This window comes from Pezoporus flaviventris, unplaced genomic scaffold, assembly GCF_033815535.1.
Source record: "Pezoporus flaviventris isolate CSIRO_AGI_PZ_B2104156 unplaced genomic scaffold, CSIRO_AGI_Pfla_v1 ptg000001l, whole genome shotgun sequence".
NCBI classification, from domain to species: Eukaryota; Metazoa; Chordata; class Aves; order Psittaciformes; family Psittacidae; genus Pezoporus; species Pezoporus flaviventris.
This window is the reverse complement of record NW_026892549.1, coordinates 35,018,647-35,036,629: the sequence shown is the minus strand read 5'-3', so window position 1 is coordinate 35,036,629 and position 17,983 is coordinate 35,018,647. Positions and strand designations below refer to the sequence as shown.

Genomic DNA, 17,983 nt, shown 5'->3' with positions numbered 1-17,983 from the left:
AGCAAGGAATGAAGCAGGCATATCAGTGTGAGATACAAGCCCTGCCAACTCCACTTAGTGCACTGCCTAATACAGTCACTGAAGAGCTGTTCCTGCATTCTCCTCTCAAAGCACTGCCCTTGCAGATGAATGGCCAACAAGCACCCAAATAGCAAGGCATGAAAGAAATCAATGCTTTCTTGTAACAACGTAAGTAACAATTAAATAAGGAATAAGAAAGGTAAGTACAGACATTCAAATTCCTACCTTTAAAAGTGAAATCCTCAAGTGAAGTTACTCTCTCAAAGGCGGTCTGAGAGTCAGCAAACCCAAGGAAAGATACAGAACCAAAGAGAAACGAAGAAAGCCTGAATGCTGTTCTTCACAAAAGCATATATAGAGCTGGCTTTTCTGGAGAAGGGCAGCTGGGTTGCACAGTTGGTAGATGGATGAACCATTATTAGTAGCAGTGGCTGCCTTCCCTTCACTCAGTGTTGCCACAGTCTCTCAGATCATTTTGTGAACCTAAGGTGCCAGACTTTGAAGTGCAGACAAATGGAAAATGTAAATAAATTTGCACTAAAAAAGAGCACATCACTGCTGAGCAGAAGCACTATTAACCACTAGCTGGTGTATCACACTGCAGCTACAGGTGGGTAGTAGGCAAAGCACAGTCCAACACAGACAGTCCAAAAGCACAGGCTTCTTCTCCCTGGAAACGATCTTGCCTTGCAGCTCCTCTCTGAAAAGCTTCAATGTCACTCCCTGAAGACCCAGGAACAGTTAAAGTAAGGAAGACAGTGTGCAGAGGAAGGTAGAGAAGCATGGTCCAGTACTCAGACTGTTACGGCACATGGCAGATTTGAGATGCTCCTTCACGGTGGGGATACAGCTCCATTCCTTCCTCCTCTTACACACTGTGCATCTAATCACGGCAGGGTGCTGAACTCCATTTGCACGGCAGACAATGGGATCTGGCAGCAGTTCAAAGGCATTTCTAGCAAAGTGACTGAACGAGCTCACTGCTGGCGCGGGCAGACGGGAATGCAGAGGGAGATGCAGAGCACACTGCTCGCTTCCCCTTCGCTCCCCAGGCTGCATGGGCAGATGCTGCACAGCGGGCAGCCAGTTCTCCTTTTGTTCCAGTGGCAAGAGGATCGAGGAGGAAACCGAGAAGGTACTGCCACAGAGAACGACAGCACCTAAACCCGCAGTGAGGTAGAGCGAGGTGGGGGGCAGGGAGGGAGGGGAAGAGGAGAGAGACAGGGAGTGAGGAAAGAGAGAGCTAGACAGGCAGAAGGAAGGCAATCAGGTGGGCAAGGGGGGAGATGGGAGGAAGGGAGCCCACAGACAGCAGTGCCTGGCACCCTAACAGCTTGCCGCCGGAGTTCGTCTTTTGAAGCTGTCACAGGTTTATGGATGCCTCCAGACTGACAAGCTGACAAGACAAGGGAGACTACACTCAGCAGATGTATTCAGCGGCAGTAAATTGGCTCTCTTGCCCTAATGTGGCTTGCAGTTTCACTCACTGAAATGATATCATGGGGGGGACAGGCACAAAACAACCCACCATCACAGTATACTCGCACACCACTACTGGAATCTGGAGACTGTAATAAAACTGCAGAGGGACAAGGAAAAATCACTTTCTTGCACACCACTAATAAAAAATTAACATGCTAAAGGAATGAATGCACAAATCTGAGATTATGTTCTGTCCCTATCGAAGCATGGTTGGTCACAGTGGTGGTGGTGGAGCTAAACTCTCTTTATACCCCTGAAAGACTGCTACAAGAGGACCTCTCTACTTCAAAACATAGTAGAAAACCGTGTCCTCCTAGAGGAGCAGAGAGGCAAGCAGGAAAGGACCACAGCAGCATACTCTGATCTTTGAAGATGGAATACCCTAAGTATGCTCAAAGTTGCATCCCTTCCCAGTCAGGGTTTAGGAAAAGAGGGCTTTCAGACAGGATGACACACTAGCACACATCTCTGGGGGAGTTTTTTTAACAGGAGTTGACAGTGCACCACAAACACTTCTGTAAGAATACAGTGAAAACTTAATGTGATGGAACATTACAGGGTACTAGAGAGCACTCTGAAGGAGGCCTGAACCTCAGTGACTCAGGTGCTATTTCTATTACAAAGTGAACAAAGCACCTCCTTCGAGTTTTATCCTGACAGTTACAAGCTACAAACTAAAACCAGAAACAAGGGTCAATTATCAGGCTCTTGGGGTTACCTATTATGACTTAACCTGCTTTTACAGAATGTCTAGCTTTTTCCAGTTAAATTGACCAGGTAGCTGCAGCAATGTCTGTCTCAAAGGTATTTTCTACCATCCCATTGCTCCAACAGGACAGAAACAAGTCCTGTAAGTTAAGGTAGAAAAAGGTTTGTATTTTTGATTGTAAATAGATTATTTTCCTTTTGAATTAACAATAAAACCAATTCAGAACTAATTCGATTATCATGTATTCTTTCTGTCCAGTAAAGGCACAATGATTTTGCTCAGTGTTGTTTAATCCTAGAAGATATATTACAAAAACATTGCAAATTACATATTAATAAAAAAAGCACTGAAGTCTTTCAGAAAGAAAAGCACACAGATGTTAAGATATTTATTGCTAAGCAGAGAATAGAAGACAAGGTGCTGAGGGATCAGGATTACACACATTAAACTCGTACTGCTGTCCTCATCAATCAACAAAGTTAAATGGATGTTGAGTACCTCTGAAAAATGTGGTTTCCACATCTAACAGAGACAACTCTCTATTCTGCCTTGTTTAACAAAAGAACTTCTTATATTCTTGTCATGCTACAGTGCAGCACTGCAAGTTTGCAAGCCTTTCTGTGAACTGCAGATGGATGATGCTGACAACAATTTTCATTTATACATAACCTAAAACCATGCAAATTCTTAGCTTCCAGCTTCCATCTATGCCAGTAAACAAACCCTTCCCATCTGAGCTGCAGTATGCAAAAAGCAGATGTTGGAAATCTCTTGATGCTCCACTAGTCACAAAGATGACAGAAAATCCTAACTCCATACAACAAAACTGATGTGCAGAACAATCAAGACTTTCATGATGAGCTTTTGTCATACACTTAATACATTTTTCTCTAGCCTCCAGTGTTTTATAGCTATTCAGGTTTATTTGACACTTGGTGGTAGTTTTTTCAAATGCAGTCACTTAGGAAACGTTAGAGAGAAGAATTACTGCTGCTCCATGTATATGAAGACAATAAACTTTTGCCTTCTGCCTAAGGTGAGAAGTATCTCTCTCAAAGGCTACATTCCTTCCCCTCCATCCTGCCTACCCAAACCTCCCACACACTTCTCCACTCCTCTGCAACTCCCAGAACTATTCCACACTGTCCCCCGATCAGTGGCAAGCAGAGAAAAATTTAGGTCAATTGCTGTTGAGCATCGGCTGGAGGCAACAACATGAAATATTCCTCATGCTAGCAGGTAGATGTAGTGAGATTTCAGTTACGTTTTCCTAACCAGTCATTCCTAACTACCCTGGCAGGATGCAAACTGTAGTTCTGCTCAGTATCGCTTTGTGGTAACTATCTCCAAACAGCCCTGGAAATAAAGAGGGAAATGCTGGGTGCTGTCAATGCAGTTAAGAGACAAGCCTCTACTGCTGCACACTGTTAAGTACAGCCTCCCTTTCCCGAACAGCTTCCCTGGTTATGAAGACTCAGATAACCATGTAGGTCTCTCTTTAACATTCCCTGTGTTGGCTATGATATACAATAAGGCCTTTCTGACATGATTTCATGATCTTTGTATTCATTACTCAGTGTATTTTAATCATCATCGTGAGAGCAGAGGCACAGCTGCAGAATTACACACTATCGGAGCAGAAGTTTTCCACCAAGATCAGCAGACTATTTCTATAAGGTCCAAGGAAGGGTAATCACAAAAAGTAAACCAATAGTACCTTAAATTCACTGTTAAGGTGTCAATATCTTTGTCAGGCAATGTCTGTAAAACTATACATGAAAGATTTTAAAAGTAACTTTTATTAGCATAATGCCCAGCAAAACGAAAGCAAACTCAAAATGTCTAGTAATGATTCAGATAAAAGTCTCTCTTCTGTCACTGGCTGAAATCACATGCCCACTGCAGCATTTCTGGAACAGCTTGTACCTTTCCTCTACTCCTAATGCTCATGATCTGGAATACCTTTCTGCAAACCAGAACCAACTATTCAGAGAAAGAGAGGCCTTTTAGAGTCTCTATATCCAACCTAAGAATGTTGGTTGTTACAAAAACATTAACAGTATTTGTGGTATTTCCTCCTTACCAGGGTCATACTTTGTAATAACGTAATTTCCAAGATACTGGTTAGGCCCAAATCTCTTGCAGTTCTTTGTACCAGTGGCTTAAAAGGATTTATTGGCATGAAGATAAGGCTGTTTGAAATAAGTGGCCTTAGTTTGTAAATAACCCGATCTTTGGAAATTAAACAAAAAAAGGAGCAAAATCCCACTATCCAGGCAAATCTGCTAACAGACCTATAAAGAAACCGGGGCTTCATACCTCAAGAGACTTTATAATCCTCTCTGAAGTCCCTCATTTACTAGGCTATACTACAAGGTGTATAGCTGGGCCTTTACAATGACTTTAAACAGCTAGGCAAAACACATTTTTCATGCCCCGGCATGTCAAAAAGATGTTCTTTTCCATCACATGTTTTTCAAAATACCTCAGGTTTAGGATGCTATTTGCACTAACAGTATTTGAAAAATGGATGGGGCCTAAATGGCTCTAGAACTACCAAGACATCACAAGACATGTTTGTTTAGTTTACATTCTTTAAAGAATTTTCTTGATAAGCCTTATTTGTAAGCCACCATGGCACAACAGCGTTGATAGTGCTATCCCTGAACAATTCTTAATCTCCAAACAGAAGTACACAACAAATCTAGCTTGGTTTACAGTAATGTGTCAAAAAAAGAATTTCTCACCCAGTTCTTCTGTCTCACACAGACAGACACCAGTCTCCTCTGTGCACGGATCTTGTCCTCCAGGGCTCTGCCCACTTTACCACATTTTCCGGGTAGAGACAACACACAGGATATGCTGTAGCCAGTCCCATAGATCTTGAAACTGTCACTGAGCCAGTGAACCAAACATGCCTGTGTGTAAATTTCACTGGAAATGTACTAGCAACAAAAGATCACTACTGAGGTACTTTAATACTGCACTATATACCTGAAAAAACTAGATTTCTTTTGAATTCTTCCATCCTTACTCAACCATGTATTGATAAATATTCTAAACAACCTTAGTTCTTCTCAAAAAAGACACTTGGATACAGGGAAGATTTTCTGGGGGTCACCAAGGGAGAAGGGAAAATTTCTCATTCTCTTTAGCAGCCACAGAATGGCTAGGAGCAGCCACAGAATGGCTAGGAGATTTAAAGATGCGTTTAACTCAGCCAATATCTATTTGTTAACAGAGGAACAGCTTCCTGTCCTGAACTTCCCCTTTAACTGAGGTTAACAGAGTTCCACTCCATAGCACAAGGAAGACTACAGTTAAACCCAACAAGAGCTTATTGGCTTAACAAGGCATGCGAACACTGCCAGATCTGAGGCAGGGATGGGGGCTGAGAAAAGGGATGGACCTTGCAGCCCTGTGTAGGCACAATCTGTTCAGCTCCAGAAAGCTCATTTTTATTTGCACAGATTTTGGTACATTTCTAGTCTGTGTCAACATTTGTGTTGTCACTGATGGAATCTACCCTACCTGAAATTTAGCTGAAGACAGCTATATCATACTATACTTTTTTCTTGGACCTGCCACTGAAACAGAAACCAAGACTGGTTCTTGAGAAGGTCTTCAGGAGATAAGTGAGCCATCAAGCACCATGTTTGGAATGAAGTGCCCATCCAAGAGATGACAAGAATTTCTGGGGCCAGAATAAGCACACAAGGGAAAACCTTTCTGTTCATTTTCAGTGAAATAAAGGAGCTTTGTTATAGGTACCATTTATAACATCAAAACTTGTGAGCATACAGAGCAAGCAAACTTTCATCTGTCCCTCTAAGGAGCTGGAGGTGTCAGGACCCTGAGGGCACCTTAACAGCACAGACCAGTTTCATGTGGGACCTCCCCACACCCATGCTGCCTATAGTCCTGCAATCCCTATTTAAGCTCAGGCTTGAGCCTTTGCTCTTTGCCTTAACTTTGCTGCAGGTGTAGCTGCCTGTAGCCTTACCTCTGGTCCCATCTCCTAGACTGATTTAGGCTGTAGGCAGATCGGTAGATTTAGGCTATAGCTTGCACCCAGTCCTGCCTTTAGCCCTGTCTTTGTCCCCAGCATAGGACTTTGGGCCTATGCTGTAGCTTTGTCTCCAGCTCTCTCTTTTAAACCCCTGGATGAAGCCTCATTGCTCCATCTTGTCTAGGACTGCCAACAGACCCTGTTACTAGCACCCCGCTCTGCCAGCTATGCTCAGACCCTGTGGGACTGTACCCCACTGCGGAGGGAACTGCCTACAGTGGGGTCACCCTTACCTCCTGGCTTGCCTCAGCTCTCAGCCCTTCCTGTGCCAAGAGTGGTGCATAGTGGTTGCAGGAACAGATTAAAAAAAAAAAAAAAAATCAATGGAAATAATATTCATCTCTTGTAACTGTTGACTAGACGGGTCCTTTCTGGGAAGCCTTCCAAGTTGTCCATAATCACAACCAAAGTTGATTTACAAGCCTTTAAGCATGGCTTTAAGGACAGACCTTGACAGTCTGGTGAGGTCCTTGGACCAACAGCTTTAATGCCAGGTACAATAAATACAATCTAAGAGACTAACAGAGTTTTGTAATATATAAATGCATGAATCATTTTGTGGAAGGTGAAAGAAAGGAAGAACATGTGTTTGCATTTATAGGAGAAAACTTAATGGTTATGTGCTACTTTTCCTCTTCCATGTTAAAGTAGGGAAAAAGCTCTTGAGATATTGAACACAGTAATCCCCAACCATAAGATTATACTAATTCATAATGCATGGCAAGAAGGGTGAAAAGGGCCAGAGTTAAGCCATTCAATTGACAAATAGATGATACATTCAGAAAAGAGGAATATGCCCCTGCCAGAGCACCCTAAGTCATGCCCTTCTGCTTTGTAATTAATTTTTTGTCTCTGTTCAGCTGTGCTCACATTTCTTATCTCATAGAGGAACTCCAAAACCCGCTTGGGGACAACCTAAGCTTATATGGAGGAAAGAATAATGAAGTTAGCAGGTGTTGCTAATGCAGGCTGCTAGCCTTACACTTAGTAGTGCCTACAATTTGAGACATTTCATTTTTGTATTCATATTCAATACTCAACAGTAATTACTGCCTCAAATTATACTTTACACTTACTAAGTCTTTACACTTAGTAGTGCCTATAATTGGAAAGACTTACTTCATTTTTGTATTCATCTTCAATACTTAACAGGCTCACCTTCAGGAACAGCCAGCTCTTAAGAATGATGTAAATAGTAACTGGCAAAAATCCACCACTAACTTGCCAGTTCTCTTGAACTTCATTCCAACAAACTAATTAAAATGGTTAAGACCAAATCCTGTCCAAGCATTAGAATTCATCTCGGTTGCATAAACGTGGCATGATGTCATGAAGACACACCATCTAAGTAAACCAGCATACTTCTGGAGATGTTTCAATGACAGGACCTCACTCTTCTGAGTAGATCAATTCCACAAGTTTCAGTGAAACTGGTTACCATAACGTGCTCCAGACAAGGAGATGAAGAACATGACTGCAAATCAATACCTGGTAGACAAGTCCTTACTAGACCCAGCTGACAGAACAAAGTAGACAAAGGAACCAGTGAATATATAACTGAAGAGGATTTATTTGTCCCTTTGCTTCTGCTATGACTGAACAGAGTTATTTCACAGGAAAATGAAAGCTTTTAGGAACATATAGGTTTATTGAAAACTAAAATATCGCAGACATTTTGCAGCTCACTCTCTTTTTCCGTAATTTACCTGTGGGATATAACTGGCACTGGCATTGAAGGAAACATTAAAACATTACAAACCTAAAAGAAAGTATTGCTAAAGATGAACTAATCACAGGTTAGCACTAGGAAAGCCCAAAGTCTGCTTTTAAATTAGTAAAAACTTCCAGTTTCCAATAACTCTGCTTTTATGTACAGTGAAACAGGTTCTGCATGGCCTATCTAGCTGTATATTCTAATGCATAGTCTCCTTTCCATTTGCTGTCACCTCTCATTTCTACATTTTTGCCGTCTTCCCCCATTTCCCAGCCTTCATGTCAATGAAATTAAAGGTGCAGTGGCAATTTACTGTGGCTGTACCTGAAATCATTCTTCTCCTTTTGCTGTTCTAGCTCTGATGTCACGTACACATCAACATTAGTTGAATACACAAAGTACTCCATTAAATATTTTCATTCTCTCTTATTTTAAGTATTTATTTTCTCATCTGAATATTACACCAAGTGTCTGGAATTACACAAAACTATTCAAGCTGGACAAAATGCTCTAACGTGGTCGTTACACTCATTCTACTCCACCACAAATTTTCGTTTAATTTATTGTTTCTACTCGAGTCTGAGAAAGTAGCCCTGGCTTCTACTACCACTCTATTCCCACAACAATGCACTGTACATACAAACCCCTTTATTATGTGTTCAATTTAATTTTTTTCTCCATTACTAGTCTCTGCCAACAGCACCTGCAAAATTGACAACAAGCTCACAGGAGAAAGGAATTACTATTTAAATCACACTGGAAGAATAAGCTATGAAACCAGACACACCAGCTACACAGATCCTACCTCTTTTCCAGCCCTCCAAAATCCTATTATCCAACCAATGCCTGAGGACCCTTGTCTACTCATAGCTAGGGAGAGAAAGCATAGAGCTGCAGTGTGAGTGGAGCTGGAAGAGGCTGCCAAAAGAAAGTGGGAGCTGCATGGAGACTGGCTCTGGAGGAAATCTTTCCTTTGGGCAGCAGTATCAGAATTGTCTATGGCTTTCCACGAAGATTAGGGTTAAAGTTCAGCTTCCGGCTGACAGACAGAGGAAGGTTAGTGCTGTAGCATGTGCAGGGCTCAAAGAGTCTGAAGTCCTTGTTGCAGCATGTCCACAGTTTCTGTGCACTGGAACTCAGCATTAAGTAAAAGCTCCTGCAACTTTCTTCTTCTAAACCCAGTCTACCTGCACAATGAACATGCTGTTTCATCCTCCCTTTTTTTCCCCTCTGCTTTTCTGCACGTTATGGCACATGAAGCCGTAACAGTCTGCTCATATCAAACAACTTGACATACCCACATAAGTGAGGACACTCTTCAAAAAGTATTTCAACCAGACTTGTCCAGCACACACACAAAACCAAATCATCTATGTTCTTTCCAAGCAAAGAATCGAGGAGCCTTTCAGTGGAGGTAAGACTTGACCACATCATCCCTCTTCTACTGCACCGACTGTAGGAACTTCCACTCTCTTAAGATGGGATTGGCCTTTTTGCAAATATTAGGCAATTAGCATTTTATACGATTTATGTGTATATATATATATATATGCATGTATGTATATATCAGGCACTTCCACAGGACTTTTTTGCTACAATAGGCTGCAGTATTCAAACATCTGTCCTAAATGAACTCCACAAGAACTACCTTCCTTCACTATTCATTCAGACAGAACTGAGGGGAAAAAAAAAGCAGAACTCCTTTCCTTCAGCACAGAATTTAGACCAACCCAATATTTCTATTTTTAATTACATTTATGATATTTCCTGTGGGTATAACTCATGAATGCAGTTCCAGTATGCTCGGAGCAACGTAAATATAGTAATTCCCAATGGGATCTTACAGCTGTTATGCACGGGTCAGAGATTCTGTGAAATGCAAAACCTGAGACTTTAAAAGCTTTTTAGCCCACATCCTTCCCCATTCCTTTTCAAAGGCAGAGTTAACGGATACTGAACAACACTGCCCCAGATTTTACCCACAAGGTATGGAAGTAGTAACTCCATTTAAATAATATTTAGGAACAAGCAACCACCTGGTCCTAACTCACTCAGGAACTACATCAAAAATTCCTTTCCGATACAAATTAACTCTTATCTGCCACTTCATGCTGACTACTGCGCACCTGGAAACAAGACACACAGTACTGCTTCCTCTGCAAATCATTCCAAAGAGAGGAAGGAGAAGTGCAACTTCACACTGCAGCATGCAAGTCTAGCCTCCACCTGATTCCTTGCCTCTTATTTTGACATGAGACCACTCAAAAGGACTTAAGTATGTTCTTCCCCTTACCAAATCTGAAGATGTCAGTACATAAAAATGCAAAAGATTTTGCACTTACCTCTGATCACAGTCTGGTGAAGGAAAAATACTCATTGGCTGCTTCTCTCAGGAACCATGCTCTGTTTTAAAATAAATAAGAAAGGAAAAAGATTTTAAACAGCGCTTCTCCCTTCCCTAATGTTCGCATCCATCAGTGATCGTAAACATTTACTCAGCAGGAGCACCTTCGCTCTCCAGAACCAAGGTAATGATTACATTACACTAACCATGGCATGAGGACAGAAGGAGGCCATGACAACAGCCTTGTTGGCACTGACTAGACCATGACGTAGGATTGCACTGCGGCAGCCTTAATTGTGCAAGAGCGAGAAAGAGTGCAATGAGATGAGAAATTACAAGTACAGGGATAAAAAAAGATCCCAACCAACAAACCAGGAACCTGGGTTTAGAGGTAAACCACAAAGAAAAAAGACAGCTCACAGAACAAGCAAATGTGGTATGAGCCGAGAGAACTGGACACACCAGTATAGTCCTAATGGAATTTCTTACATCTGTTCGTTAATATTGTTACCTTTGAAACAGTCAACAAAGCAAACTATAAGACGCTGTCTACTTTAGTCTTGGCCACAGCTAAGTCAGTTCAGTAAAACTTCAGTGGTGTGACAAAGCCTGTGTAGTCTGTTGCCAAAGCCTTTTAGAGTCAGGACCATGAGGTATACTGTGAAACAAAAACAAACCGAAGGACTAGTTACACCCTTCCTCCACTCCCCTACCTGGCTAGTGATCACACAGAGGAAAGTACTTTGTGAAGCTAACTGAAGCTCAGGAAACTCTGTGTGTACACAGTGAGAGCGTCTCAGTGGAGCCACCGAAACCCTGAGGGAGGGAGGGCACAGATTTGAACGGGGCTAAAAGACTAATTTTACTCTACCTGTCAGACAGCCTCTAAAGGCAGCTCTTCTACATCAGCTGTGTCTCAGATACACAAGCACTCTCCTGTAGCTCTCCTGCTCACACAGACCTTGATTCAGCAAAATCTGATCTTTGAGTTTCCAATAATCTGTAATACCTCTAGAGCCAATTAGTAAACAAGCAAGAGCCACACTTGCGCTGCTTGTAAATATAACCGAGTCTGCCCAGCTCCCTGTCCTCCTTGCAAATTTGCAAGAGCAAAAATTTTCTCCTTACCCTTCCCCAGCCTTTCTCCATAGACAACTTTGCTCTTTTATTTGACCCAAAATTCTTACGTTTCTTCACTTAACATTTTGAGAAGGCAGAATGAGAAGCCCTGCATGCCTGGCCTCTGCAGACAGCAACACACCAGGATAAACATCAAAACAGCCATATGCAACAGCAAAACATCTAAACTATAAAAAGGGTGAATGTTTGGTGTCACTGTAAAAGGAACAGACAACTGAAGAAATGCTTTCCGCAGAACCGCGGCAATCCAGTGAAACTCAATGAGAAGAACAATCAAACCAGGTTAATCATTAGTAGAATTTAAATGATGGCAGTGGATAAGACACTCACATGTCCACTACCCCTGTGACAGTCAGTACAACCCACACACGCAGATACACCAACATCCACCTAATGGCATTTAATACAAGTTTCCATAGGGGTTGCTGTCCCCCGATGTTTCACTGCAAAGTACCTTGCATTTTCTGATGAAAACTATTACCAAAGTGGAGGCTTTGACCACAATAGAGTATCACTCTGGTCTAGTTGATTTTACTTTCCAGAATAAACCTGACTTGAAAAAAAACCCCAAAGGATCAATAGACCACAAGTGCAGGGGAGACACACAAAAGGAAAATAAGTTTTGAATAATATTCTCTTCAGGTTTTAAAAATTCAACTTGCTTACACTTGCAGAAGCTCAGAAACATTTATACTGGTGAGGTAAAGAGAATCCTGCTCTTCGCAGTCCCATAGTTCTGCATTAAGGAATGTCACAACCAATAGAAGGAGACACAACAGGGCAGGGTAAGAGGCCAGGCAGAATTTAACACCAGTTGAATTGGGTAACAGGGAATTTAAACTGAACAGAGTAACTGATAAGTAGCCAGCAATGAAACACAAAGAAGAGACTGGTATTATAAAGCAGATTTTTTTTTTTCCCATCAGTAGAGCATGACTGGAATTGGCCAAATCTGATTTTAGTGTGAGATTTATTTTAAGGGACCTCAAGCTAAAGGAGTGATTCAAAGAACCACTAAAGGGACAATACAGCTATCATGTCCATACAAAGCCAAGTGAGGTGGCAAAACCCTTGTCTAACGATTTCCCAGTTTCCCTCCTCCTTACATACTTATCTGCTTATGTTGTCAATGAGAGGCAAACAAATTGTATGTTGGCAAAGTCCTCAGCACAAAGTGCACGTTACCACCATCATCAACAGCGGCTAAACACCACCTCCCAAATGCTTAGCAGAGAATGCAAGACTGCATTTGGTCTCTCTGCATCAAAGCATTTACTAACAGAAATGAACCTCTGCATAGCACACCATTAAGCAATTTTGTAAAGATTCCAGTAATTCTAGGAGCATCATATCTTCTTCCAGGTTTGCATTTGGTTTCAAATTTACCAGTCATAACAGCAGAGTGGGAAGGCTTAGGAGCCGGGCATGCAGGGTGCGCTCCATACAGTACACACCCTGAGTTAACAGTCAATACATGATAACATTTGTATTCCTGACAGTTTTATTTCTCTAAACACCAGACACACTGGAAGTTTCACTTTACTTTTTACTCTGGAAAAAAGGCCAAAGCTGAGTGGAATGGATGCTGTCTGGAACACCCAGGACACATATGAGAGAGCATGTGTGTGGTCCCCTTCACCACTACGAGATAAAACAGCTTTCAGGGAAATTAAAATGGTGCTTTTCTAAGCATAAAAACCTTAATATTTACACTAATCAAATACAAAAGGGTCCACTTAGTCAGAAGAACTATTCACATGGGAGCCCAACTGAGTAGACCTGGTTTTCCATGAAGATCATCTCCTCAGTCTGGGCAAACAATCCAAGCCATACTAGCAAGACAACAGTTCTACTTTATGTATCTCTGTAGTAATTACACCAAAGAGACACAGAAGTTCTTAGTTTAAAAGTAATAATTATTTAAAAAGTGTAAATCAGAAGTACAGTGAAAAATATATAATAATAAATCACACATTGGGAAAACACAAAAGGTAGTTTGACACGGTCAAAATATGAAGAGATTTACAGAGACATGAATGGAGAGCAGAAAGTCCTGCTTAGTAAATGGTGGAGATTTTGAGTTAATTGGTGTAAAAGAATAAAAGAGAATAAAACCCCACAGGCGCTGGAGGTTTGCGTTCCTTTCTGGGTACAAATACTTTGTAACATCACTGAATGAGTAGGGTTGCTTTACAGTTCAAAGCTGCACAAAGACAACACAGCAAAGACAGGTGACTCTTAGTGGGTATGGGCAAGAAAGATGGATGGCCTGCAGCAGTCAAACAGGGAAAAAAGGGGACATGTACATAGACAAGGCACAGAGCTATTTGGGAAAGAGTGAAATCAAGGAGCAATTATCAGAAAAGGTTACTGTCAGAAACTGCAAATGTTCAAGAAAGAAGAACCATGGAGAAAACTGCATTCCCTGTCAGATCTCCAGGGAAGTAAAGAAATTGCAGCAAGGATATATCTGAAATAGTTAATCAAGGGCACTTGCCATCAAAACATTTTACCTTAGCATGTATAGCTCCTCTATGGCTCATTCATGTGCATCCAGAACTGGTTTGAGAAGGGAAATGGTTTCCAAGACCCAGTAAAGCTCTTAAGTGAATTCGTATTTCTGGTAAGAAAAAACAGCCTAATTTTCAAAGTTGTGGAAGTTATCTCAAATTCCTCCCTCCCTCTGGTATGATGGGTTGCTTCAATGTAACTCACCAGAGAAGCTTTCTCAACAGAGGAAAAAGGCAAAGCCATTTGAGGAAGGAGAAGCATCAGTCCAATAGCATAAACCAAATGGCTTTGCATGGTTAACCACTCAGCCAATGCCCTACTTCAGATCTTGCATGTCCTTACATGGCATCACCTTGTCACAGCGAAGGAAAAGATTCCTCCCTATTCATGGAGGGCATGCAGCCCAGACCCTGTCTGCATCAGCGTGATGGTGCTTGCTTGCAACCCTGCTGCTGTGAAATGCCCATGACTGACTTCTCCAGTAGCCCAATTTTCAGAAACGCCAATGCAAGCAGTGAGTGTTCAAACCGTAATGCTACCTGTCGTTGCCTCTCTCCTTTTCTCTCCTGCTATCAGCTAGCTTTATGTCTCCCAACAAGCAGAAAAGCAAACTGATTGCAGTCAAGGCCAATGGGGAAAAAGACTGCTTCCCAATGCTGCAGCCTAGCAGCTAAAATCCTGCCACCTTTGTGAGACGAAATTTGTAAAAAAAGGGGTAATAATTATAATAAAAATATTAGGAAAAGATCTCATTTGCTTTCTGCTCTCATCACACTGGTAGGAAGGAAACTGCTTTCTTAGCTGATGAATTTCTATTGCTACAAATCTCTTTCTCCCTTTGTTTCTGACTGTTCCTCTGTGAGTAAAGAATGGTCTTGAAGAAGGAAAAACTGTGATTTATACATTAGACAGATACATCTAAAAAGGCTGTCAGTTTCCATCCTGCCACAGAGCCACTGCCTTCTGACAGCAATGCTGTAATTAAGTTGATAGCACTGAGCATTCTCTGAATTAGCGGGTTAAAGTATCACAGCACTGTATTTAAACCTTTCACCCCATTCAGACCATTTAAACAATTCTGTTCATGCCTTGTTTAGGCTATGCCTCCGCAAAGCATTCAGATTAAGAGCACCCAAAAGAGCTAAAGACAGATAGTCTGGTACTAGCTTCTCTCTGGGCGTAATAAACCACGGTTCACACAGACAAAGCAATGCCTTATCTCCCCTATACCAGTCATAAAGTCATCATTATTATCTTAAGAAAAATAGCATTAAAAAAAAAGGAAAAAAGAGTAGCAAACGAATAACCAGATGAATGCAAGGCAATCATGTTAGGTTTCCAGACAGACAGCCTGAAAACACCTAGGAGCCCAAATCCCACACGAATTAACTTAATGTCAACAGAAAGCTATGTAAAGGCTTGATGCCTAAATGGTGACCTTCAGTTTACAATGAAGTTGATGGCTACCATGGAGAATTTCAAGAGGAAGATGGTCATTTACTTCTCTCATTTTATTCCTCTGTTAAATAAAGCAAATTAAGTCAGAAGCCTACTGACTTTAAGTCCATGTAATTCCTTCTCTACGTTTTTCATTTATCGTTGTCAATATTTGATCTGGACAGTGTTGTCTTTTCAGGCTCCTTAATCTTACTTTTATCTGTCTTTTATCATAAAGTGAAGTGCAGTCTACATTGCAAAGAAGATTCCTCCAGTATCTAAGATGATGGCGGGGAAAAAACAAAGTATAAACAGCTCCTCAATTAACCTCATAAATGTGCCTACAATGTTATGAATCGGCAATTCCAAGTTATGACTCACACCCACCAAGGAACTAATTAAAACTAAAATTAACACTGCCCATTCTTTTTAATAAAGGGGAAAACCATTAAAGCAAATAATCTATATCCAAATAAAAGGTATAAAACATATGTGTGATGTGAATGTAAAGACACACTGCACTAATGAAAACATAGGTTTGCCTACAACTCAGTTCTAATGTGCTGTTTAAACAGCTTTCCTTGTATGTACTTTGAGGTTCATAGTAGTAACTTCCAAGATGGCCAGTAAGTGGCTGTAGCACAGCTGGCTGTACAGCAAAGATACAGGATGAGAAGAGATACTCCATCCAATAAACCAAATAAAAATTACAGGTACAGAGTTTCTTCCTGGATGCAAATGCACAAAGATGAATGAAATCCAAATCTGGAAGAATAAATATGGTATCTTGAAACCATATTGTGAAAGGGTAAGACTTGTTAGCAGATTGGCTGTGTCCACACTTGTCTTATTAGATGCATTTTGCCTTTTTCAGTAGGTGAGAGGAAGGAAATTTGCATACATGGAAACAGAGAAAAACCGGCAAAAATAATTAATGTTTTCAGGGAGTTAAGAAAAGAAGAAATCAAAGCTTCTTACTCAGTTACCTTTCACATGTTTTGACAATATTCAGCCCCAAATTCAGCTTAGCCAATGCTCAGAAACAGATATCTATCTTCAGGGTCTTTCCCACACGTTGAGGTATGATAGCTTTCTTTCTCTTCCCACACAGTTTTCTCAAACTCTGCTCCTCGCTGCTGCTGCTTTCCAAACCCCTCTACCCAGCTGCTGATGGCGATGCTGCAGGTGCAGTCAGCTGGTGAGGAACATACAAATACTGAACAGGCTGTTCCCTCCTCCCTGGACACCCGCAATCACCACTGAGGGTTGGCTACGTAAATGCTCAGTCACCAAACCTTCCCACAATTGGAAATAGATATCTGATCCATCTGCAGAAGTGTCCACCACTACATGAGCTTGTTTGGAAGAATACTGAAACGCATTCTTTCAACTCTGCCTACCACCCCTCTTTATTTTTCTGGGATGCTGAGGTAAAATAACCAGGTACATAAATCCATTTTAAAATAAGTAATAAAGCTGCTTGATACTATTGCTCATGTTGTCTGGAAAAAAAAAAATCTTTGCATGAACCAGTAATTCTCTTTCTCCTTATTTTCCATGAGATCATGCTACAGACTGTAGCTACTGAGAGAGTAGTCCCAGAACAATGTGAGGAGTACAAATTCTTTCAATGCTACAGGTGCAAGGACTTGGCCACATCCTTTCACGTGGGTCTTTTGAAGTCAACAATCTGACTGTGGTTGAATTGTCAGGAAGAATGGCATCTGAAAAAGGTACACATGACCAACCAACCTGAATTCAAGGAACACCATTAATGCTTTGAGATTAGCAGGTAAAAGCCTGCAGATCCTCTAGGACACTAGGTTATGATCAGGGAGAAGTGTCAGTACTTACAGATTGACTCATGGAAGCGCAACTAAAGCAGCTCTGTGGGGCATTGTTTGAGAGTCATTGACCCAGAAAGGCACTAAAGCAAAGCTGTACATAAAGCTCCCAATGCAGGCACTCAGCTCTGTGCTCTGCTGCTGGAAGGAAAACACTGCACATAGCTCCACAATTTCATAGTTCACATAAACAGCCAGGGCAGCTTTTGTGCTTGCAGTGAAATGAAAATTTCCACTTCCCGTCTTAATTTCTTTTCATACCTCAAGTTAAAAGCTCTCTGCTTCCTTCTTTCTTCATCTTCATCTTCCCCCATCTTACTCTAACCCTTCACAGCCATCAGATAATGATTCTATTAGTGATTAAATTCCCTGTGTTTTCATGCAAACATTTGACTTTCCTGGCTTCACTGGGACACCAGTGAAGACCCCCCTCCCACTCCTCTCTCATCCCAAGAGATCAAGGCACACACAGCTTTGCCTAAGCACCATTTCAGAATAAGGCCACATTTGTGTTTTTCACAGAGGCATCCAGCCAGCTGGAGGCTGGCTTCACTAAGTGCAAAGCCTTTTACAGTCATAGACTGAGCCAAAACGCTGACCTACCATGGCATTGCGGGACCAACAGTATTCTTCCATTACTTGAGAGAGGAAATACATGAACTATCAGTTTAAAAAGCATGTGACACGGCAATTGAACATAGGACACTATCAA

The 17,983-nt window shown here is 41.5% G+C and overlaps 1 protein-coding gene across 7 annotated transcripts in view; it reads right to left on the bottom strand.

The window, feature by feature from the left end:
- NDST2 (N-deacetylase and N-sulfotransferase 2) overlaps positions 1–17,983 on the bottom strand; it is a 138,086-nt gene that overhangs the window by 43,790 nt on the left and 76,313 nt on the right. For 4 of the 7 annotated variants that reach the window (XM_061451303.1, XM_061451309.1, XM_061451316.1 and 1 more), the window contains exon 2: positions 10,338–10,398. The gene's annotated coding sequence lies outside the window, so the exon portion shown is untranslated. Of the gene's footprint in view, positions 1–10,337; positions 10,399–10,490; positions 10,629–10,850; positions 10,998–11,210; positions 11,327–17,983 lie in introns of those variants that run through there. The other 3 variants (XM_061451287.1, XM_061451297.1, XM_061451277.1) reach the window with 3 other exon arrangements.